General features: G+C 39.1%; 2 long non-coding RNA genes across 3 annotated transcripts in view; one reads left to right on the plus strand and one right to left on the minus strand.

Moving 5' to 3' along the window:
* Positions 1-25,651, minus strand: part of LOC117098522 — a 100,691-nt gene that overhangs the window by 6,035 nt on the left and 69,005 nt on the right. Inside the window, exons 1-2 of one of the 2 annotated variants that reach the window (XR_004443444.1) lie at positions 11,711-11,755; positions 11,449-11,599 (exon numbers count right to left, since the gene is read on the minus strand). This is a non-coding gene — a long non-coding RNA (uncharacterized LOC117098522). Of the gene's footprint in view, positions 1-11,448; positions 11,600-11,710; positions 11,756-25,651 lie in introns of those variants that run through there. The other variant, XR_004443443.1, reaches the window with a different exon arrangement.
* On the plus strand, positions 1,473-24,942 carry LOC117098523. The gene is made up of 4 exons (XR_004443445.1): positions 1,473-1,592; positions 2,459-2,572; positions 21,517-21,709; positions 23,954-24,942. It is a non-coding gene; the product is annotated as an uncharacterized LOC117098523 (long non-coding RNA).

Raw genomic sequence — 25,651 nt, forward strand, 5'->3', positions numbered from 1 at the left:
AGACTGATACATTTTGTGATATACATATGCAGAAATGGATTTGGCTGGCTAGGTCAGAAAGTATACATAGATCTATCTACCCTTACCACTAGAGTCCTCTGCAGAATTTCTACACCAGTCTACAATCCCATTAGCAGTGTGTAAGTATTCCGATGGCCCCACATCCCTGTTAACACTTGGCATTATCCAGCTTCCTAATTTTTGCCAGTCTAATACATGTAAAGGAGTATCTCATTGTTTATTTTACATTTTTCTGCCAACTAAGTTTGAACATCTCTTTAGGGTCTTGCTAGCTTTTTGTATTTTATCTTCTCTGAAGTTTAACTCTTCATTATCTTTGCCCATTTTCCATTTATTTGTCAGAGATGAAACTTTTTCTACAGTGAGTACATATTTTGTTGTCTTAAATGGTGCATAGCAAGCATAACTATACTTTATTAAAGAACTAGGTCACATGATGATGATATAAGTAACAACGCTGTAATTATGATACTATAGACCATGCCTGTAATCTCGGGACTTTGGGAGGCCAAGCTGGGTAGATCACTTGAGGTCAGGAATTTGAGACCAGCCTGGCCACCATGGTGAAACCCCATCTCTATAAAAACACAAAAATTAGCAGGATGTGGTGGCAAATGCTTGTAATCCCAGCTACTCAGGCAGCGGAAGCAGGAGAATCACTTTAACCCAGGAGGCAGAGGTCGCAGTGAACCAAGATCATGCCACTGCACTCCAGCCTGGGCGACAGAGTGATACTGCCTCAAAAATGAATAAATAAATAAAAAGATATTATAGAGTCTAGAGTTAAATGGGTACCAACTAATCAACATGTAGAAACAATTTTCACATTTAGCTATTTGTATCTTTCTCTTAAGATAAAATGAAAGATGCTCAGCTGTATGATCTGCTAGATAGTATAACCTGGCTGTCTTTCCAGAAAATTATTCACTGAATCAACAACTAAGGAAACTACATTCCAAATGATTTCTTTAGACTCTAGCAATTTTTTTTTTTTTTAAATTGCAGCTATCAATGTCATCTGTCTTAGCAGCATCTTCTGAAGAAGCACAAAAAATAGATTATGGGTACTGCCAGTCAACTTTTTTGTCCCTTTTATATAACTCACCCTGCTTAAGGATATGAGAGATGATTATCTTGCATCATTTAAAAGTTTGATTGAAGCTGGGCACTGTGGCTCATGCCTGTAATCCCAGCACTTTGGGAGGCTGGCACGGTTGGATCACTTGAGGTCAGGAGTTCGAGACCAGCCTGGTCAACATGGTGAAACCCCATCTCTGCTAAAACTACAAAAATTGGCTGGGCATGGTGGCTGACACCTGTAATCCCAGCTACTCGGGAGCCTGAGGCAGGAGAATCATGTGAACCTGGGAGGCGGAGCTTGCAGTGAGCAGAGATGGCACCACTGCACTCCAGCCTGGGTGACACAGGAAGACTCTGTCTCAAAAAAAGAAAGAAAAAAAGGAGTTTGATTGAGACTTCAATAGAGGGGTTTTACTTGAAAACCTGTATATTTTGTATCCTTCAGGGAAAATAACACCTTTAAAGAGATGATACCAGAACAAAGATGGAAAGTAAGTTTTATTTCACATAATACCAATCAAATTGACAATGGTTGCCCAGAATATTGTGTTGAGAAAAATTCAGAAGCTGAGTATAAACTCAGTAGGCAAGAAAGCCAAGATGGATTAGTAATGTCTGCCACAGTCCTGCTGTGGGGTGTTGGTATGTATGCCATGTATTTGTTATTTCTATGTGAATAGACCCTCACTTTGTCTTTAATGTTTGACTATGAAAAACAAATTCTGGCATAGGTATCCTTCAGCATTTCACCTTGAATGTTATGAGATTCAAAGCTCGGTATATTATTTACAGGATGAAGAAAAATGCTTCATGATATCACCTCTTAACTTCATTTTCTTTTCTGGGAAATGCTTGATTAACAGTGCAAGTCAATGACCATGAAGCACTGAATACTTTCTATGTGCCTGGCACTGATGTGAGCACTTCATATCTACTAACTGATTTAAACTACACAGAATACCCATTTTACAGATAAGGGCACCAAGGCCCAGAGAGGTTAAACACCTTTCTAAGGTGCCAGTAAGTGAGAATTCGAACTCAGAAGTCTGACACTGTAATTATTGCTCTTAAATATGACATCATGTTGATGCCTAAAAACACCTTATCAAAAATGAATGCTGTTTTTCAGAGTAAGCTACTAATGAAAATGGTTCCCAATCCCTAGGCACTCGGGTACCGAGTGGGTACTCAGGTTCGAAACTCGTGATACTGATATGGAAATTAAAAGGAAAATACGTAGAACTAATTAGAAAAAAAATGTTGCTTATCAATCCATTTGTTTCTGGAATGTTCCGAATGTTTATTTTATCATTCCCTATGATGAGGTTTATAAAGATTATTTTATTTAATCATGCAGATCATCCTATGAAGTAATTATTCCTATTAAATGAATGAAGAAATGGAGGCAAGAGAAGTAGCCTGCTCCCAGATCACACAACTGATGAATAATGGAGCCAGGATCCCAAGCTAGGTAGTGTGACTCTAGAAACCAAGTCTTCTCTTTCTCTCTCTCTCTCTTTCTTTCTTTCTTTTTTTGATGGAGTTTCACTCTTGTCACCCAGGCCAGAGTGCAATGGTACCATCTTGGCTCACTGCAACTTCTGCTTCCCCGGTTCAAGTGATTCTCCTGCCTCAGCCTCCCAAGTAGCTGGAATTATAGGTGTGTGCCACCATGCCCAGCTAATTTTTGTATTTTTAGTAGAGACGGAGTTTCACTATGTTGGCCAGGCTGGTCTCGAACTCCTGACCTCAGTCCACCATCCTCGGCCTCCCAAAGTGCTTGGATTATAGGGGTGAGCCACCACACCCGGCCCGAACCCAAGTCTTACTCTCTACTCAAAATTTACAAAGCGTTAGTTTAGGTTTACTCCAGTTTAGATACAGGTAAATATCTGAAACTCACTTCAATTGCTTACCTCATTGGCAAGTTGGAAGCATCAAAACTTTCTGTGTAACACTTGGAATGCTTATTAAAAATCAGTCAGTTACATCATTTCTATAAAACAGTTCATATATAACAGACTGCTCATAAATCAGGTACTTCTTCCCCTGGAAAAGTCACTGAATTCTTCAACTTTATGACTTCTACTTTTTAAGAAATTTGTTTTCCAATATGATAACCTCCTCTGATAGCACCAAGTCCCCTAGAGGAAAATACACATAGCTCAAACACCTGTGCTGCTCTTATAAACCTTTTGCTTCTGCAATTAACAATGGGCCAGAGATAAAGGGGCGAACCTAAGATTTTTCCAATGGGTGCAAGTTTGTCATGGATCCCATAGGATGGTTTCAGGGATAGTGCTAATTATTTTGCTGCTTGTAGGTATCTTACCAGTAACTCATATAATCCCAAACATTATGATCTGTTCCTGTGAATCTGTAGAGAACTAACCATGATTTTTCCAAAGCTAGAAAAAGCAGAAGTAGGAGTTCAACTCAGCTCTGTCTGGTATCCAAATCCAGGCTTTTCTCACCATTTCAATTGACTCAAGACAGTGCTTGTCTGATCTGTTATGGACATGCCTACGTAACAGTTTCCCACAATTCTTCTATAGGTGTCCTTAGCTATTGGAGCCTCAGAAAACCCATTTTAATGCCACTTCTTTCTCCTGCTTAGTATTGCTAATACTTCCTGAAAGAGCCTATTCTCTCAGCAGCTGGTGATATTTGATTTGATTAACACCCTGGGACCGATCACCAGACTTAAAGATGATGCCTAATTAACTGCTTACGTTAAAGAGCTGGCACTTTCTGCATTTGGTTCACACTTCCAGCCTCAATCATGTTTTCATTTCAGCAATAATATTTACATGATTAGCAAATAGTCAATTCATACTCCGGTGTGGACCTAAGCTATGTTTGGGACTTCCCAAAGCAGATGTCCTTGACAGGTATAAAGAAATAGGCTTTTTTCATAGCAAGAGTCATAAGCAAGATCTTCTGCTCATTTGTCAATGAAAAATTATGTTTGGATCAAGAAATATTAGTTGAGCACTGACCTAAGTGCCAGTCATTATATTTCCAAGGCCCCCATACGCCCTCACTAAATAATCATATTAGACTCATCTCAGTGTTGTTATCCTTTTTCTTTCTTTCATTATATATTTATTTATAAATTTATTTATTTAGATGCATAGATTAGGAAAAGGCATTCTACATTAGACATTCGAAGTTTTAAAAGGCATTTGCAAAGGTCTCTCAAGTCATTTTCATGGAAAACCCAGAAATACATAGCCTTAATGATACTACAATTAAGTAAGCTTGTGATGTTAAATGACCCCCAAGATGTAAATGGACATTGAAGGAGCACAGAGAGTTTCACCCCAAAATATGGCTCCCTGATATAATGAATGTTTTGAATTAGAAACCCTTTGAAATCAATAGGCCTTGGAAGAGACTTTTCCCGTTCTTTGTAAGGATTGGATGGAATCACCGAGATGAACAATTGCTTTTCCTTTCTTTCCTTATAATCTTATCATCTATTTCAAGAAGGGAGAGGAGGAAGGTAACCAAACCAGGCCCAGCCTTTTTACAAAACAATGTCTGTCTCTCAGGTTCATTCAACTTCCAAAGAGAACCACAAGTCAATCACTGTTCACCACCCACCTGCTCTGCAATCCACTAATTCTCCCAAGTCTTCATTCATTTTTCCTGGTAATCATTTAATGCACTGCAACAGAATTATCTATATTCTCCATGTTCCCCCTTGCCTCTAAAAGGTTATATAAGTGTTTGGGCCTCATTGGGATATTGGGAAATCACTCTGATTCTCCCTGTGTGCATGGTTAAATACATTTGTATGCCTTTTCTCTTATTAATCTGCCTTACCATAAGTTGATTTTTCAGTGCACCCTCTGAGGGCAAGGGGGAAGCTTCCCCTTGGCCCCAAAAAGGTCAAACTGGAAAGACGCAAAGTGCCACAGGGCTATTCCTTTCTTTCTTTTTGAGACAAAGTCTCTCCCTGTCATCCAAGCTGGAATGCAATGGCATGATCTCAGCTCACTGCAACCTCCATCTCCCAGGTTCAAGCGATTCTCCTGCCTCAGTCTCCCCAGTAGCTGAGATTACAGGCACACGACATCAGGCCTGGCTAATTTTTTGTATCTTTAATAAGATACAAAAATTAATAGAGATGGGGTTTCACCATGTTAGCCAGGCTGGTCTCGAGCTCCTGACCTCGTGATCCTCCCACCTTGGCCTCCCAAAGTGCTGGTATTATAGGCATGAGCCACTGAGCCTGGCCCTATGCAGTATTTTTAAATCAACAATTTGGGTAATGATATAGAAAAGCAAGATTATATCTTCAGGTAACAGGAATTTGGAAGGGAGAAGCCAGCATTTTGGATGACAAAGTTCTTGACAGACTGGATCATGGGTTGAACCATAATGTCATGAAATTTAGTAGGAACAAATGCCAAAAAACCACCAGCACAAGTACTAGAGGGGAAGATGTGGCTTCATGGCAGCAAGGGTGGAAAAGACTTGAGAACTGCACTTACACGAGACAAGCTTATATGAGACAATGGTGTGACGTATGGACCAAGTCCCTAACGCATCTGTTTGGCCGCACCTGTAGTATACCAAGGCTTAGGATGGTGAGAGCCCTGCCCTCACTTTTGCTAGTCAGCTCACTCTTAGATATTACATTCTGTTCAGTTGTAGGTAGGTATACCAAAAATGATATTCTAATAAGAACAGTTTTGAGAATGAAGGAGTTGCTAGTAATAATTAAGCTCAGAAAATAGCCATAAACTAAGATCCCTGGACACAGAGGACCTATGTTAGCTAGTTAGAAAAGATGTAGACAAATTGGAGGATATTTGGAGGAGAGGCTCAAGGAAAGGAAGGTTCTCAAAGAAACAGACTATGATAAAATTAAAGAGGTGTTCAGCCTGGAGAAGAGTAACCTGAGGTTTATAAGAAAGTTTTTTTTTTTTTTTTGAGATATTTAAAGGCAACAAATGGAGGAGGGATGGGGCTTGTGAATTATGGGTCTTAAAGTATAGAGAAAATTACAGCTTCTCAGGCCAGCCCAAGAGGAAGGGAATGAAAAGCCAATCTCCAACCCTAGATGTTACAATTTTATAAAACAAATTTGGAGTGCTTACAAGACACCAAATCTCCAAACTGCACCCCCACCCCAATTCCAATTCAATGATGACTATTTTCTGTTGTTGTTCTAACTGTTTCCAGAATCGACCCTGTGAAAGACTTTTTGAACAGCAGCCTAGCTACCACCATCAGTTCTTGTTCACATACCTACTTACTTCTTCAAAAAAATCCAATAAAATAATTCTTTCTTAATGAAACCCAGCCATTTTTCTTTTAAAAATGTTATTTCATTGTCTAAATATATGGTGGTTCCTCTCTCTTTTTAAGATCTTGATAGCTGGACTTTATGGAAGTTAGACACCCACAGGTTTGTGATTCACTGGGCTCCTATAGTTTCACATATGCCTTTTTCAGGGAACTATTTGGACTTCAGAATCTTCTTCAATATTCTTCTCTGTAAAGACCAACGCAAATATCATGTTATACTGAACCTAAGACACCAGTGGTTGTAAGATGCACCACTGTTATGTACCAGTAAGACAGAATAAAATGCTGCCAATTAAACTCTATTCCAAATTTCTTCACAAGTAGAGTATCCAACTCCTCTGAGTCACTTTTCAACTCAGAAATGGCACCTTTGTTCCCATTTTTTGTATGATATTGGTATCCATGTCATCAAGAACATTGAGAATGCAACATTTATTTATAAAACACTCTAATATTATCTTTGAATCTTCTTCCAAGCACTAACACTTGATCTAGAAGCATTGATGTTTTTACTTTTTTAAAAATCTAACCAGCAGATGACAATAGTAGATTTACTTTTTTTCCAGTAAATCAGGATTTACTTTTTCTCAGTTTGTTGACTGAAACTTTGAGGGGTTGAAGTTGATCAGTTATGCCATTGTGACTAACAACAAAATTTATACTGCATGGGCAATGCTACTACATCCCAACGCCACCAGGCCAACAGATGTCTGGGATGTTAAAATGTAAAATATGATTGTATTAGATTTGACAAAATACAATAACTCCTTTTGCATATCTGCCTTCTTGTCTTAGGTGATACCGTTACCTGATCATCTGAGCACTGCTTTCCTAGCTGACTGGGTAACCTTTATTAGCTCCTTTTCACTTTAGCTGAGCATCTTCTCAAATGCTCTACTGGGTTGTCCTTATTTCCATTTTATGTACAACCTACTCTACTTTGATAATATTCCTAATCCTTTCATTTCAGCTAGTTTTCCATTTTATGGTCATCAACTAGTAGAAAACAAAACAAAAATGAAAAGGTCAACCAAGATTTTGCATCTCAAAAGAAGACACACTTCATCTCTCACTGTTTTAAAGAAGAGTTATACAGCTTTATGGTAAAGAGGCAGTTCTTAGCCAAGGCTGTGAAAAAAAATAATTTGTGGAGATACTTAAAATGTAGACTGCAGTGGGATAACATAAGACCCACAAACTCTGACTCTTGGAATGAAGGATGAGGCTTTCAAAGAAGCAGGCATTTATATCTTTCAAAAAGTTCCACAGATTAATGTGACATGTCATCTAAGTTGCAAACCCTCAGGAAGAGAAGGAAATCAGGCATTTTCCAGTTCATCTAGGGACAGCTCTATTGGCACATACAAACATAAACTTGAAATTAAGAGGGCTTAAGTCTAAGTGGGCTGTAAAAAACAATCCACATGGACAGACCATGCTTGTATTCAAACCATGATATCCACACCATCCTGTACTCAACATGATTCAGTTAAGGGCTGTGATGGATGCTATGATGACCAGACATGGGAATGGGTATGGTGAGAGCATAGGCAGAAAACAAAGGATGGGATTTCCTTTTATCGACATCCCAACATCCCAACTGATGCCCGGTCTGAAGAAACAGAGAAAGTGATCTTTTCCTCCATTCTCCAGCCATAGCTTTCCAGGGCCATTTCAGGGGCAAGATGACCTACAGATAATTAAGAAATAGTTTCATGAATTGGGGATATCCTACAGCTTTAGAGTGGAGAGTGCTACTAATGAGGGCTTACACTTGGAAAAAATTCAAATCCCTGCACCAAAGGGCTCGAAGGCAGGTTATGGCTGCGGCAGAGCTCTGACATCCTCTCCTGATCATATCCATTTTTGGCAAAAGTTCTTCTGAATTTTAGATAGATAGATATTAAGATCCCCCATTTTGCCTGGGTAAAGCAGATAATTGGTGATTCTACTGAGCTCTATTGCCTTTTAATTGTGCCAGGGAATTCAGAATGCAGTACCGACTCCAAATCCCAGATCACCTCTTGCTCACCTACAGATCCAGGGACCTCTTGTTTGTGACCATGGAAGAGTATAAGAGTGATTGTCTCCTGTAAACTTCTTTTCCTTCTGAGCCTAAAGTAGAGGCTGGAAGCAAGAACACCAAAAGCACAAATCATTGCAAATCGGTGCTGATGGTTGAAATATTTATGCTGTCCTTTTACTTTGGACAAACACTATGTGCCAGGCCCTTTATATATAGTCTCATCTATTCCTCACCACAACCTATGTAGACATCATTGTTCATCCCCATTTTACAAACAGAAAACAGACTCAAGTTAAGTAACACCCCCAAGGTGACAAAACAAGTAAGTGCTGAATCCAGGAATTAATCTGAGATCTGATTCCAAAGTCAAAGGTCTCTCATACGTTGGATGTATTTGAAAGGCAGTGAGGAAAAAATATATATTGATGGATGGATAGCAGGATGAGTAGATGGACAGATATCATAACGTAAATATATAGAGGGCATATTATAGAAGCTATGTGGTCATTACATGGGTGTTCAATGAATGAGTCTTTAAACTGTATGTTTGAAAAAAAATTTAAATAAGTTAGGGGTAAAGAAGAAAATTGTGAGGAATTCAGAGACATTACCAATTAAACATTTGTAAGCATCTGTCTCATGTTTCACTAACTATGTGTTTTAGAATTTTAAGTTAATTTAGTCTGACAAATATGTGTTAAGGCTTTATTATGTAATAGGCACCAAAATACGTGCCAGCCTAGGATGCTACATTCATTGTAGGTGCTGGGGCTGCACAAGATGGAGCTCTTCTGGGGTTTACAAATTAGCGGCTGACACTATTGTGACCAAAAACCTGCAATACAAAGGTGACTTGATAAAGGGCTATCATGGACGTGTGAGGTGCTGAAGGAGCATGAGGATGGATAAGATAATAATAGCTGAGAGGTTTGGAAAACTGTCAGGGAACAGACAAAATTGAAATTGCACCTTAGAAACTGGGGAAGATGTCAAAAGGACAGGAATCTGAAGTAGGATCAGTATCTGAAGTAGGGGCTTTGGAGCAAAGGCACAGAGGTGGGACAGGGCCTGCAAAGAATGCACAGGAAAAGAAGAGACTGTTGGAAAAGAAGGAAGGAAGTGCTGGGCATTACCCACCAAAATGTGGAACCAACTTTCACAAAGGAAATGTTTGACAATTATTAGAATTCTCTCAGATTTCACTTTGTTGAGTCTTCGTTTACTTATCAGTAAAGTGGGAATAATATCTGGTCTCACAGATACTATTTAAAGGATTAAATGAGGGAAAATGGTGGAAGTTCCTATAAGAGTGCCAGCCACATGATCAGCACTTACTAAGCAATGCAGACTGAGCTATACCCACGAGCCTGGGGCTGCACATAAACTAACTACACAGCAATAGTCAAGATTTGTATTAGGCTGTAAGACAAATCTTGATTGTGAATTGTTACAATTCTCCTAAATTCTAGAAAGGAGGAGCTAAATAGTTTTGTCAGGTATGACTGATTTTTTAAAATTAACTTATTGATTGAATGACTGGTTTTACTTTGGGTCCAGGACTCAATCAACAAATTCAATTGTACAAGAAGTGAAACTTTATTTTTCTGTAACCACTTATCTATTTGAGCCTATCTTCAGTGTTAGAACCTAATTTCCCTCAATTCTGCACCCCCACTCTTTTCACTGGTTTCCAGGGGTCTTACACTGTACCAGAGCAATGGGTGGAGATAGCATCACACATCTCTTTGTGATGCTATCTCAGCACCAGCCTTGGCTGATAAGACCTTATTCCTGGTGGGTTTTCACCACTGAGCTGCTCCCCAGCATGAGACTCCTTCAGACATGGCACATTTTCTCTCAACTGTTGCCAAGCCCCTTGTTGGCACAGGAAACTTTACTGCACTGCTTTCAGGCCACAGGGGCACCAGGAAGCTCTGTGGGTCCTTCATTACTATTCTGGTGGGACTTTTGGGCACAGAAGACTCATTCTAACACTTGTGAGCTGTGCTGGGGTACACTCAGTTCTTTGAGGCTGGCTCCGACCATCTGTCCCCTGGATACCACTCAGCCATTTCTTTTCTGGATTTTGCAGTCTTCTTGAGCTCTGCTTGGAGGTAATGACAACCCCAATCCATCTTCAGTTCTGTCGTCCACAACCCTCTCCTCTGGGGAGCAGGGTGTAGAGTCTTTTTCTCAGAGGAGAAAGGAGCCACCAGCATCTAAGAGCTGTCTCTGCTTCCTCTTCCCCCTCTACCTTCCTTTCCCTCCTCCCCACCAGCATCTAACAGTTCCCTTTCCTCCCCTAGCTCTAACACTGTCCTCACAGCACACCTGAAAAACTTCAGGTGCTAGAAGGGGTGGGAAGCCTTGCATCAGTTCAGCTTAGTGTCTCTATGCCAAGTGCCCTCAGGGTCCTGACTTTGGAAAATCAAAAGGCTTTTTTTCCTGCTCTCTGGTGAAACTTCTTCCTGATAGAACAAATGATATCTAAACAGGCTTGGGGGAGGCGGCAGAGGCGACAGGAGTTGCCAGAAGAGGAAAATCAGTTAATATATTTAAAATATTCTGCCAGTGTTCTCCTCATTCCTTTAAATTGACTTCATCCTTTGAACAAGGTGGGACATTTTTCCTGCTAGTTCTTATGTCTCAGAATTTCATTTCCAGGTGACCTGCTGTAGACTGGGCTAGAGTGGCACTAGGTGATGCTAATACTTACAGAAGATGAATCACACTTCTTGAAAGCTGCCTTACCTTTAGAGTTATGGCTGACTCCCTGGAGGTTTCTTCAAGAAATTCAGCCGATGGCTCCCCAAGTTGCTAATCACCAAAGTGCATGATACTTTAGAAATAACACTTGATTTCTAGTATTTGTATGGCTGGTATGCCTACTGTACAGTCTTTGAAAAATTATAACACAAGATCCTTTAGTTGGGGCTATGTGCTTCACAAGTTTCATGTGCTAGTAATCACAACAGGGAATTAAGTATTGCTCATACTGCCACCTGTTCATGCACAGCTTCTTTCTGGCCTTGCTGGTAAGATTTCTGCTCCTCCTCATCCTTTAAGACGTGTCTTTAGCTTGATGCTGGAGTAATTTCTTTCGTTTCAGTTACCCTCTCTGGGTGTGATAGTCTTCTATATCAAGCTTGGAGCCTGAAAGAGAAGTAACTTGTCAGTTAAAAAAAAAAAAGATAAAAGTCAAAGATCAGGATGTTTGAGAAAAAAAAAATATTAACTTGGTTCTTTTCTTCACTAATTACTCACCCCAAACAAGACCCCGAAGAGTTTCATTTCTAAAACATAACTCTCTATATTAAGAAGACTCCCAGTGCAGGTCGATAAATACCCATAGGGTCTATCTCTCACCATGAACCTGCACAGGTAAGGGGCAGAAAACTCCCTCTCCATTAAGCACTAAGAAACTTTCCTTGTCACAAATTAAAGTCCTCTTTGGTGGCCAAGGATTTATCAGCAACCTTGTTCATAATGATCATCTTATGAATGGTGATGGAGAAAAATAAATCACTTCCTCTTGCTAATAAATTGCTCCAATTGCTTCAAAATGGCAGACTTTCTGCTGAAATGAACCTTCCCTGGGCCAATAATAATATTCCTAGAGAAAAACTGGGGAAGTGAGGGGTTGAAGTGGGGTGGGCACCATATTTCCAGCATCTGAAGGGAAACACAACACATGGCTTCATCACCTTACCTATATTCTTCAACAGCCCCTAGAAGAGATGCTGACCTCAGATAAGCTGAGGTTCACCTTCACCCATCCAAAGAGTTACATCTTAATTATTCAGTTGAACTTTTATTATTTAGTAAACAAGAATATAAGTGCCCAATATTTGGTGTTTTATCAATTACAGCCTTTGTCTTAATTCTGTACAAAATACACAGAAATTTCTCTCCCAACAACATCCTCCCTCAAAATAAGCATATGCTTAAAAAATAAAAAATAAAAAATAAAATCACCTAAGCAGACTTTTTCCAGGAAGCACATATAGTCCTTTTTATTCAAGGTAACATGCAGACCTGTTAAACTTTTTAAAAATTTTTTAAAGACTTCAATAAAGGGAGCTCATCTCCTTACCCAGTCTGCCTGACTTAAAGTAGCGTGAGGCAAGAATCATCCACATGCAGAGTTAAACAATGAAATTTTCCAAGTATATACATGCTGTGAGAATCAATAATCTCTTCTCAAACGAGCAAATTGGTTTCAAGTATTCGGTTCACTGGTTACATCCAACAGCCACAATAAGAGGCCACCTCCCGAGTGAAAGGGAAGGTGAAGATGAATTCTTGAAAAATGCGTTCTCATCAGAATTCCTGTGCTTCTTACTGCATGGATGGTATTTGTAAAACTCTTCGGAAAGAATACTGAGTTTAATTTCAGGCAACCTTTTTTGTTGATTTTTTTTTCACTAACTTTAATTTTCTTATGTGAACTGTGATATACAAAGGCAATCACTTTCAGTGTAAAATTAAGAATAGCAAAAGTAATTTTACAAAAACTTCTGTAGAAATAACATCATCCAATTAAATTTATAGAATACACCCAAAAGAAAAACGTAAGAATATTCACATGAAGAAATATTAATCTAGTGCTCAGAAGACCAGAATATGTACACCAGGGGCGTCAGGGGCAGGAACCAGGAAATAGAGATAAAAGTTGCTTTTTGAGACCTTTCTCACCTTAACCCTGAATGCTTCATGCTCCCAAAGAATCCAGTTATGGAAACACAAATTATCTCATCCTCAATTTCACTTAAAATACAAAAAACAGGTTACACTTTCTTCTTTTTTTATTATTTTTCTTTGAGACGGAGTTTTGCTCTTGTCACCCAGGCTGGAGTGCAATGGCATGATCTCAGCTCACTGCAACCTCCGCCTCCCAGGTTCAAGCGATTCTCCTGCCTCAGTCTCCTGAGTAGCTGGGACTACAGGCACCCACCACCACGCCCAGCTAATTTTTGTATTTTTTTTTAAGTAGAGGCGGGGTTTCCCCACATTGGCCAGGCTGATGTCAAACTCCTGACCTCAGGTGACCTGCCCACCTCGGCTTCCCAAAGTGCTGGGATTACAGGCATGAGCCACCGCGCCTGGCCACAGGTTACATTTTCAAGTGTTATTAAGTTGCTTATACAAATTTAAAGTCATAAGCATGACTTTAGGATCTGTGCTTTTTATGTCAAGTGCTCCTCTTTGTTGGAATTTTAACAATAAAGTTTCTTTCAGAGTGCTGTGCAGTATCTCATTTCATGAAAATAACTCATGGCATAATTTGATGTTTTCTGGCTTAGATTTCTCTTTGCAGCCAGGCTATTCTTTCTAAAATAAAACTGATATTCTCTAGAAAGATTTCCCTGAAGCGATTGCCGTTTCTACTGAGCTATGTTCTGGGAATATTTGTCAGAAAATCTGGTCATTGAAAGCAGAATTGTCTGTATCCTTCCTTCCCAGGCAAATAACCTGTGTTTTCTCTTTTCTCCCTTCCTTCCCTCTCATTCCCTGAGGGCATCTACCCTTCTCTCCAGCAATCCCTGTGTGTCATCACCTCCTCAAACTGACTTTCCTCCCATGCTCTCAGAGGGCTTCTGCACCAATCCTTCTACCCTTGGAATCTCCTTTTCTTTCATCCTCTTGACATGGAATGTTAATATAGAAATTCTTGCAAAAATATGGCTACCTTTATAGTCTAGATAAAAGAAAAATCTTCCTCCTAACTTGTGTTTTCTTTCTTTAAATTTTTTTTTGGGGGGCTTGTTTCCTAAGTTCTGGGATACATGTGCAGGGTGTGTAGGTTTTTTACATAGATAAACATGTGCCATGGTGGTTTGCTGCATCCATGAACCTATCACCTAGGTATTAAACCCAGCATGCAGTAGCTATTTTTCCTGATGTACTCCCTCCTGCTGCCATGCCACAGTAGGTCCTGGTGTGTGTTGTTCCCCTCCCTGTCTCCATGTGTTCTCATCATTCAGCTCTCACTTATAAGTGAGAAAATGTGGTGTTTGGTTTTGTGTTCCTGAGTTAGTTTGCTGAGGATGATGGCTCCCAGCTCCATCCATGTCCCTGCAAAGGACATGATCTCATTCCTTTTTACAGCTGCATAGTATTCCATGGTGTATATGTACCATGTTTTCTTTATCCAGTCTATCACTGATGGGCGTTTGGGTTGGTTAATGGGATCACTGATGGGCAATTGTTTTGATTCCATGCCTTTGCTACTGTGAATAGTGCTGCAGTGAACATACATGTGCATATATCTTTATAACAGAATGATTTATATTCCTTTAAGTATAAACCAGGTAATGGGATTGTTGGGTCAAATGATATTTCTGGTTCTAGATCTCTGAGGAATTGCCACACTGCCTTCCACGGTAGTTGAACTAATTTACATTCCCACCAACAGTGTAAAAGCATTCCTATTTCCCTGCAACCTTGCCAGCATCTGTTGTTTCTTGACTTTTAATAATTGTCATTCTGACTGGCATGAGATTGTATCCCACTGTGGTTTTGATTTGCATTTCTCTAATGATCAGTGTTGTTGAGCTTTTCTCATATGTTTGTTGGTGGCAGAAAAGTCTTCTTTTGAGAAGTGTCTGTTCATGTCCTTTGCCCACTTTTTAATGGGGTTGCTTTTTCTGGTAAATTTGTTTAAGTTTCTTGTAGACTCTGGATATTAGACCTTTGTCAGCTGGATAGATTGCAAAAATTTTCTCCCATTCTGTAGGATGTCTGTTCACTCTGATGATAGTTTCTTTTGCTGTGCAGAAGCTGTTTAGTTTAATTAGGTCCCATTTGTCAAATACTTGCTTTTGGTGCAATTGCTTTTGGCGTTTTTGTCACAAAATCTTTGCCAGTGCGTATGTCCTGAGTCATATTGCCTTGGCTTTCTTCTAGGATTTTTGTAGTTTTGAGTTTTACATTTAAGTCTTTAAGCTTGAATTAATTTTTGTATAAGGTATAAGGAAGGGGTCCAGTTTCAATTTTCTGCAGATTGCTAGCCAGTTCTCCCAGCACCATTTGTTAAATAGGAATCCTTTCCCCATTTCTTGTTTTTGTCAGGTTTGTCAAAAATCAGATGGTCGTAGCTGTGTGGTCTTACTTCTGAGATCTCTATCTTGTTCCATTGGTGTATGTGTCTGTTTTTGTACCAGTACCATGCTGTTTTGGTTACTGTAACCTGTAGTATAGTTTGAAGTTGGGTGGCATAATGCCAGCTTCGTTCTGTTTCCTTAAGATTGTCTTGGCTATACAGGCTCTTTTTTGGTTCTGTATAAATTTTTAAATAGTTTTTTTCTAATTCTGTGGAGAATGTCAATGATGGTTTAATGGGAATAGCATTGATTCTGTAAATTACTTTGGACAGTATTTTCTACTTAAGCACATGTACTTTCAAAGGGACATATATAGAAGAAAAGGAAAAGGGACCTATCCTAGCCAGCATATCACAGGGCTCATGAGCAGCTTCTTCCTTTGAATGGTCTCTGGGCTCTCCTCCATTCCCATCACTCTGGCCCACCCCACACTCACTACTAGAATTGCAGACATCAGAACATGGCTTGATGATATCTTTCATCCATGAAGCTCTGGAAATTGCTAGTAATTGGAATTCTCTTTCCTTTCATAGCCTCCAAGTCCTTCTCAAAGTTCATAGGACTTAGTAAATGTTAGGTCTTAAAACTACTATTTTAGGGACACCTCATCCATTCAACAGGCTTTTATGGACTGACTTAGAAGTACTACTAACAGTAATTTATTTTATTTACTGATAACCTTATACCCCTATTTGTTAAAGGAATTTTAGCATTATTAATAGCATTGTTGATGACAAGCCTAGCACCTAAGAAAAACTATGAGTTAGAACCAACTGAATTATACACCTGATCTTTGATAAAGAGTATAAAAGTTGAAGGCTCCTCCTTGTCTGTTTGCTTGCTTTTCACATTTTTTACCTTTCTGCGTATTTATTTACTCAACAAATATTTGATAATCCCCTGCTACACATTCTATTAGGTGCGATGACTAAAACAACAAGCTAAAGCAGAGAGCTCCTGCCCTTGTGGAGCTTACAGTCTAGTAGAATAGACAGACAACCAAATACTGGGGGAAGGGTGTGTACAACTGCTACAATAACAAATGATGAAAAGGATGGGTACACAGTGCTATACTAGGAATAATCAGTCTAGTCAGAGAGGCCAAAGAAAGCTGATTAAAGGTGGCAGAAAAGAATGTTCCAGGAGGAACAACATGTGCAAAAGCCCCATAGCAAAGGCAGCTTGGCAAGGCAAGGGCCTGAGGAGAAGTTGATGTTGGCTGGGTGCAGTGGCTCACGCACATAATCTCAGCACTTCGGGAGGCTGAGGTAAGCGGATTGCTTGAGCCCAAGAGTTCAAGGCTAGCCTGGGCAACATAGTAAGACTCCATCTCTACCAAAAAAAAAAAAAAAATTCCCCAACCATGGTGGCAGCTGTGATCCCAGCTACTCAGGAAACTAAGGAGGAAAAAGTGCTTGATTCTGGGAAGTCAAGGCTGCAGTGAGCCATGATCGCACCACTGCACTCCAGCCTGGGCAACACAGAGACCCTGTCTAAAAAGAAAAAAAGAAGCTGACAATCAGGAACATATATAAGCAGCAGAGCGGGGTGCATGATGAGGCTGCACAGGCTGAACTTTATGCGGCTTTATAAGGAAGACTGAAGGAAGCCTGAAATTACCTGAAAAACTTGACAGGATCAGTTAGGAACTTTAGATCAACTCTATAGTCATGGTGTGGAGAACCATTGGTGGTAAGAGCAGCTGTCCACCATCTACATCTGGGAGGCCACTGCTGGAGTTCTCATGAGAAATAAGGGTCACTTACACTAGAGTGGATGGAGAGAGACTCAAGATAATGGTAGATGGGGAAGCTCACAGGATCTGGCGGTGGGTTGGATAAGAGGGCTGAAGCTCAGGAAGCATGGCTAAATGACGCTTAGGTTTCTGATGGATCCTAGTTTAACTATTTGGTCCTTTGCTCTGTCATTGGCTGTTGCCTATGATTTTTAAGCATGAATTATTTTTTCTTCATGTTCCTACTTCATCTTGAAGGGAAAATTCTCTATTGCTTCAAACCTAACAATGCAAGGAGTCCCTCAGCATTATTCCATCAATTTCCCCCAAATAAGATTCCCAAACAACTTCTGTTTCTAATTTTTTTAAGTAAGTTTGATCTCTCCCCCGTATACATTATTTCTGTCTAGTATAATTTCCTTTGTTGAAATGGGAAATCTCTAAGTGTGATATAGTGGTGAAAGATTTTTTGCTACAAATCATTGAAATCAACTTGAACCAACTTTGACACTAAAGAGAATTTATTACAAGAATATGAGAGTGTCTCATGCAATCAAATGCAGAAATGCAAGCAAAATGTAGGAGTAGGATGGAATCCCTCAGATTCTCTCTCCATATTATCTGTTCTTCTCTGTATGGTGGCTTCAGTCTCATCTTGGAAGGCCGGCTTTCTCCACACTTCAATCCACAAGACGGCCCCGTGATAGCTCTTGTGTTTATATGTTCTGGTTTTCACCACAAGGACTGACCTTGTGGTTTGTTTGTCCTCAGTGTCTCAAGGATGGAAATGTAGCCTAGCTATGGGTCAGGTGTTCAACCTTCATCATTTAACACTGGCTGGGGGGTGACTGGATACAAGAGTTCAAGGAAGAACTAGCCAACACTAATTCTGAGTTTTCAGAGAAGGGAGAATTGTTATAAACTTGGCAGACACCCCACATGGAGAAGGAGGGAAACAATAGCTCCTTTGCTTCCATGAACATGTATTAAGCACCAACCATGCTCCACAGCCAGGCTAGGCTTGTGGATATAAAAACAAGTACAAAAACTTCTACTTTCAAGGAACGTAACATGCAGCACTGACTGCGAACACACCTGTAAAGCAAGGCTCATTCTTACCCCCTCATTGTCCGTGTGGGGAGGAGGGAATTAAAAGGAATACAGAGCATAAGGGTAGCCAACGAAGTTACGAGAAAGCAGTCTAAATCAAGTACCAATAATAAGCAAAAGTAAAGAAGTGGGACCCACAAGAACTGCTGGAAGTTTGGGCAGCTGAGCTGACAAGAGTATAGTGTCTGTGTAGATGATGTGGTAAGAAATGAGGCTGAAAATTCATACAAGAGCCTTCGCTGAGGATTTTTAAGTAAGGGGGAGGGATGAATGAAGAACAAAGGGAATAGAAACACACAGGCCAGACAATAGAAAGATTCCCTTCCAGACTTGTGGCTTGATTACCAGGTAGTTAACCTGCAGGCTGTACATTTCCAATTTTCCCCAACGCGTGACTTGCCTGTCACTTTGCAGATTTAGTTGTGTTTAATCTTTCCTTTTCAAACAAAGCAGAAACAAGCTACATAGTTAATGTAGTGACTTTGACCTACAAAAAAGAAAAGTTCATACTATTTCCTTCAGCTTCCTTATCCAGTACGATTTCCCTTCCATCCTTTATCCTCTCAAGCTCTTTGTTTCCTTTTATGATAAGCTTACATTCAGATTAGCTACCTCTCTAGAAAGCTTTCGTCTCCTTTTCAACTTCTTTTATTTCTGGCCTCCCCAGATTTTATTTTTGCATTTTCAGCACTCACTAAATCTCTATTCATTTCTCTGAGCATTGCGTCCATTTGAAATGCCTATAGCATTTTAAATCAACAGTATTATTTTTCACTTTTCCATTGTTCTCAATATGATCTCAAACTGCAGAACAGGAGATACTAAGCCAATTTTACTTGAATAAGTAATTTAAGCACCATTCTTAAAAAAACAAAAATGCTTTTAGAATTCACTCCTCTATTACAAAGAATATTTCTCCATAGGTATGAAAATTGGTTCTTAGAGAGCAAAAATATCTTAGATATCACAGTGGGTTTGTAATCCTCCAATCCTTAACCCTGTCCAACTGCATAAAGAGGTATATACCATACCTGTTGTGTAAAATTTCATGGGAAGAGGAGGCAATTTTTTTAAGTCTTAAAAGTCTCCTTAGTGGGGCAATAATAAAAAGAAATAGAAAATGTAGAAGAAAACAGGTTTAGCTCTAACTTATACTTACATAGTGTATAAATTTACAAAAGTTAAATGCAATCTTTAATTTGATCTCTACAAAAACCGAGGTGAATTGGCTACTTATTAACATCTTTCCCAACATGTAGATTGATTACCAGAAAGGTAACTTCCTAGTTGTGTGACTCTGATGGGAAATTCCCCTCCATCTGTGATAGCATAAAATACACATTTCTTTAAAGCAGGGATTCTCAGCTTCAGAACTACTGATATCTCGGGCATGATAATTCTCTGTTGGGTGCATCCCTTGCACTGTAGGATGTTCGGTACATCCCCAGCCTCTACAAAGTAGATGCCAGTAGGAACGTCCTATCACCAACTGATGGGACAACCAAAAATGTCTCCAGACATTACCAAATGTTTCCCAAGTAGTGGGGTGGAAAAAATCACTCCTGATTTACAACCACTGATTTACAGCCTACTTAAAAGAAAGATTACTGTTTTTAAATTCATAGGCAGTTTCATAATAGTCGAAAGTTACTGAGCATTTACTATATATCAGGCACTTTATATGAATTGGCTCAATAATCCTCCCAACAACCCTGTGGGGCAGATACTAGTATCATGCCCATTTATGAATAAGAAAACCTAGGCCATAAGCATTGTAGTTAGTAAGCGGCAAAGCTGGGATATCTGGGTACTTGTGTTATCACAAAGAAGTGCTTGAACTATTGACTCAAATATAACTATTTTCATTTATACAAAATTATCTGTATCATAATTATGATTATGATGTTGACTTTTAATTTAAACCCAAGTCTGAGCAATGAACCACCATGCTACACTATTGGTTTCAGAACTAACATGTCCTGAGCTATTCTCCTCAATTCTACATTATTTCTCCTCTGTTATCCCATTTTACATGCAAATATCAATTTCTGGTAGGTGCTGCTTTTTAGTCTATTCATTCATTTACTCAATATGCTTAAAATGAAATAATCTTAAAAACATATATAATAGATAAACAAATATGTTACACCCACAAATACATGCAGAAAAAAGGCCAAAAATGCACATATCAACTTCACAGGATTTATGTATAGGAAGTAGGATGATGAACATTTCTAATTTTTACCTTTTTGTTTACCTATATTTTCAACCTTTGCTACAACAAAGAAGCTTTTGAAATTATAAAAATAATTTTTTAAAAGATCTGATGAGTTAGGTGAATAAGGACAGAATTTTGGGGGGTAGCAAAAAATATTTTGTTAGGTAAGTTCCCTAAATTTGAATTGCTTATACACTAACAGGAGTACCATGTCCACAGATAACTAGAAACTAGACCAGTGGTTCTTTGTTTTCTAATTTTCTACTGAGACTAAATCATACCCTTTTCCAAATTTTCAAGAATAATTAAATTTAGGGACAACATTTAAAGCTTTGTCCTTGTACGTTTTCTTTAAATCTTAGATATCTGCCTCTACTTGTTTCCAGCAAGACTACAAAAAGGCAAAATGAATAACTGAATTAGAAGCAAATAAGTATTCTGGAAAAACTTGGACATCTAAGTAGATTACTTAATTTGTGGGACTGGTAGTCATACAATCATATTATTTTCTTTTTGGATGATTGAATTAAAAATAAGTAGTTCATGACTTCCAAATACAGTGACAGCAAAACAAGGTCGAACTAGATTGAGTTCAAGGGTAGGTCCTGCACCTGATTTTTTTCTTTATAACTCCCATCAATTGGCATGCTGTGGAAGCACATCATGTTGTTAATGGATTTAATGAATGAATACAATGAAGAAAGTGTTATAATGTCTTAAGAAGAATAAGTAAAACAACTGACATGAGAATTGAGAGGAGAGATGCCAGGCTGAGTTGTGGGGACAGAGACTGGCTAGTTGTTCACCAAACAATGTCTTCTTTCTCACCTGGAAATGCAGTTAGACAACATTCCCAGCATGCCTTGCATTTAGGTGTGGAAATGTGATCTGTTTACATCCATAGGAATGTGGGCAGATGGCAGGAAACCACTTCTCAATCTGGCCCATAAAACCTACCAGCTGAAGAAAGAGGACCATGAGCACCTGGTGGAAGGTGGAGCCATGGAATGGAAGAAGCCAGAGTCCAAGAAACTCTGCCAGAATAAAAACTGCCCAACTGGGAACATCTATACTGGACTTCAGACACAAGAAAATAGGTATGTTACACCTCTGGAATTTTGGAACTGTTTGTTACATCAGTTGGCTACCCTGACTAATACATTTGGTTTGACCTGAAACCACAAATGCTAAGAACCAACCCTGGAACTGGAAGCTTTTTCCGTTAAGCGAATTCATAAAATCTCTAACTGATGCTGCCATCAATCTCTTTTGCCTCTGGAGACAATAGTACCACTGTTATTAGGATAAAGGCAGGTGTGTGAATAAAGCACTTAAGGTCACAGCTGAACTAAGATATATGGAATAAGAAAATTCCCTTTAACCAAAAGTACTTAAAGAGGCCTGTCTTCATTTTCATGTACCTTTAAATACTACAAAGGGTTTGCTTGTTTTCATTATTGGCAGAAGATAAGCATTAGCAAGAAACATTGCCAGAAATACAGCAAGAACAAAAATGCATCTGTGAAAAAATATGGAGGGGGTTGCCCAACAGACCCAGGGTATCATTCCAGCCCATCTATGCCATCCCATTTCCAATTAACATTTACTGAGTACACCCATGTGAGTCAATGTGCTTGTTATTGGAGATATAAAGATGAAAGAGGCAGCCCCTGCACTCAGGAAACACCACGTGCAGGAGACGAGCATGTGCACAAGCAACTCTATAGTGTGAAAATATTTCCAGGCTATTCAAATAGGCATAGCGGGACACTGAAGAACAAGTGCTTAGCTCTACCTGGGATGATTTCACAGAGGCAAGTGGTTCTTAAGAGTCCCAAGTCTACCCTTGATAAAATAGCAACTTCTTTGAAGCCTTTTCTCCCATTATACATAAAATAACAGCTTTGGTTGAACACTAGCTGATTATCCAGAGAAGAAGGTACAATAAAAAAAAAAATATGGAGGCTCCCTTATTATCAAGAATTTGAGTACATGCCACCTATTTATCTGTATTTGCTAGTCAACATCTGTTAATGCTATATAAATGCTAGAAAAACTAAAGAACTTACACCTTATTAAATTTACAATAAACATAAATTTACTGTATTTCTCCCTGTAGTCAACAAATATCCTGAGGGAGACACTTCGAGACTATGCAAATCTCTTTGTTCCTCTAACCTTTGCCCACTGTGTCTAGCATTCATCCGTGGATCCATCTGCAACAATTACCACTGTGGAGGTTGCCTAGTGGCAGTTTTCTCTCATTCTTTCCACATTTATTAATTGAAATTCTACGCAAAAAAAAAAGAGCTGCCAATTTTCCATACACAGTCAATCTTTCTTCTCATGGATTACATATTTGAGAATTCACCTGCTTGCTAAAATTTATTTGTAACCCGATAATCAATACTCATGTCATTTTCTTGGTCATTCACAGACGTGTGCAGAACAATAAAAACTTTGAGAACTCAATGTGCATGTTCCCAGCTTAAATCAAACAAGGTGATACTCTGCCCTTCCTGTTTCAGCTCTCATCCTGTAAACAAGTGCCCTTTTTGCAGTCTACTGAGTGCCATATTTTTCATATTTTTGTGCCTTTTGTTGGTCATTTTGCTGTTTAAAATGCCCTCAAGCATAATGCTGATGTGCTGCCTAGTATTCCTAAGTACAAGAAGGCTATGCTAGGCCTGCCAGGGAAAATAACATCCATTAGAGAAGCTTCACTCAGGCATGAGTTACGGCACTGTTGGGGGTGAGTTCGATGTTAATGAATCGACAAAAAATATTAAATAAGGTGTTTTTAAACAGAAACACACATGAAGCAAGATTATGTATTGATTAGTTGGCAATAGCTCACAGAAACCTAAACCTATATTTCCCCTAAGAGCAATGGGTCAGTATTTGCTAATTCAGTGTTCACAGTGACTTTATAAAACACAATTACCATGAATAATGAGAATTGACTCTGTCTCTTCAACCAATTATTTATTGGTGTCACTATGAACTCATGATTCATATTTATATTATTTTATGGACTACAATCCAGTACTATCATTATGTATTTTTTGGCTTAAATTTTTCCATCTTTGGCCATTTGGATAGCAACTTTATAGTGGAAAAGTCTAGTGATGATCATTTCCACCAGGTGATCAACACCAATATCACTAATAACAATACATTCTGGCATCATGAAGGCCATGATGTGATGCACCTAGAAGGATGAGGCACCATTTCTGTGGTACTCTTGACAGGGATGCATAATCTCAGTTCAATCATGAGAAGATTCCAAATGGCCCAAACTGAGGGATGTGCAGCAAAATAACAGATCAGTACTATTCCAGGTGTCAGAATCATGAAAGACAAGGAAAGGTGGAGAAGCTGTTGCAGACGACAGGAGACCAGACAGAAATAACAACTAAATGCAACATGGAATCCTGAGTGGAATGTTGGAAACAACAACAACAAAGAGACGGGAATGGGAACCTTCAAGGTGAAGTTCAACTGAAATCTTTAGTTTATGGTACTGTACTAATGTTAATTTCCTTGTTGTGATAATTATACTATGGCATATAAGATGTTAACAGTGGAGTGGCACAAGGACATATAGAAACTATCTGTACTGTTTCTGCAATTTTTTTTTGAAAGTCTAAAAGTAGTTCAGAATTTTAACCATTGGGTCATCTTACACACACCTGGTTGCAGAATTTGTGGAAGGCAACAGGGAGGAGGTGGGTGAGAAATTCAGTTTCGGAGACCATTACTTTAGTGAAGTGTTCCATCTTCCAGATAGTTTCTCTAAATCCAAAAAGAAATGTGAGGAATAGTACAGTAAATAAATGCCTTCTATTTTAAGATATTACAGAAGGCTTAGTTGTTTCTAGGCAGGAAATTTCACTTCTAGCTGGTGACCTTGGGCAAGCCATCATTTCAGTTTCCTCATCCATAAAATGAAGGGATTGAAAGGAATAATCTTATATCTCAGATTCCTTAGAACAGAAATTCTTATGATTCTAAATTAAACTTGTTATTCAGCATTTGAAATCAGGTTCTGCAAGAATACTCTTTTGGATGGTTATTTATTCTGCTTTCTTAGTAAAAAGCAGCAGTATTGACATATTACAGAAAATCTAGTAAACAAATCATCATCGTTTGAGGAAATTCTGTGGCAGTGCTCCCTGAAGCTCATCTACAAGATAGATACAAATTACATACTCATAAACAATATAAACATACCTAAGAGATCAAGAATTATGCAGCTCTTTAAAATGTATAAGTTGCTAGGCCCGGCGCGGTGGCTCACGCCTATAATCCCAGCACTTTGGGAGACCGAGGCGGGCGGATCACGAGGTCAGGAGATCCAGACCATCCTGGCTAACACAGTGAAACCCTGTCTATACTAAAAATGCAAAAAAATTATCCGGGCGTGGCGGCAGGAGCCTGTAGTCCCAGCTACTAGGGAGGCTGACGCAATTAGAATGGCGTGAACCCGGGAGACGGAGCTTCCAGTGAGTTGAGGCGCCCCAGCTACTCAGGAGGCTAAGGCAGGAGAATGGCGTGAACCCGGGAGGCGGAGCCTGCAGTGAACCGAGATCGCGCCACTGCACTCCAGCCTGGACGATCAAGCGAGACTCAGTCTCAGAAAAAAGAAAAAAAAAAAAGTATAAGTTGCTAAAACATTACATGGAAAAGCAGGTTATAAAAGTGCACATATGCACATATATAATGATCCCAGAAAAACATTTTCTCACACAAATATTTTTAGATGGGGGTGTGGTAGAACTTCTGATAATAGTCTTGACTGTTATTTTATGAGACATAAGTCACTGATATAAGAAAAATATGTGCTATACACTGATAAAATGTAGCATTCCGAATAAACGATAAAATATCTATATATGTTAATCATCCTCATATCATAATGGAAATCATAATTTTGTCAGACATTGCTAAATCAGCTGAGAACTTTAACTTCTGCCTATTTCATAAGTGATTCCATTGGGGAAATACCAGAAGGGTAGGATGAGAATTAAATCAACGGA

The sequence above is a fragment of the Trachypithecus francoisi genome, unplaced genomic scaffold (genome assembly GCF_009764315.1).
Source record: "Trachypithecus francoisi isolate TF-2019V2 unplaced genomic scaffold, Tfra_2.0 Lachesis_group16, whole genome shotgun sequence".
NCBI lineage: Eukaryota > Metazoa > Chordata > Mammalia > Primates > Cercopithecidae > Trachypithecus > Trachypithecus francoisi.